Genomic DNA, 296 nt, shown 5'->3' on the forward strand with positions numbered 1-296 from the left:
CCTCGACAATAGTCAGGTCATCAGGTTTAGGAGCCAGCTCTACTGCAACACTTGTAAGAATAAGTAGAATGGTCAACTGAAAAGTGTTACAGATGAGAGGAGAATCCAGATGTGTAGACTGACGTGCTATATGCGGGCCTCGACAGTGTGGGTAGACTGGCTTATTGGGACATCGAGCAGTGGAGTGTGAGTTGTAGCAAAGACATCTCTCACACTGCAGGATCTGTTTGTTTGTTTTAGAGTAAAGTCACATTGGACTACCTGCTGTGTCCATCGCAGGAAATCGAACCCTGGAT

This window comes from Limulus polyphemus, unplaced genomic scaffold, assembly GCF_000517525.1.
Source record: "Limulus polyphemus unplaced genomic scaffold, Limulus_polyphemus-2.1.2 Scaffold635, whole genome shotgun sequence".
Taxonomy (NCBI): domain Eukaryota; kingdom Metazoa; phylum Arthropoda; class Merostomata; order Xiphosura; family Limulidae; genus Limulus; species Limulus polyphemus.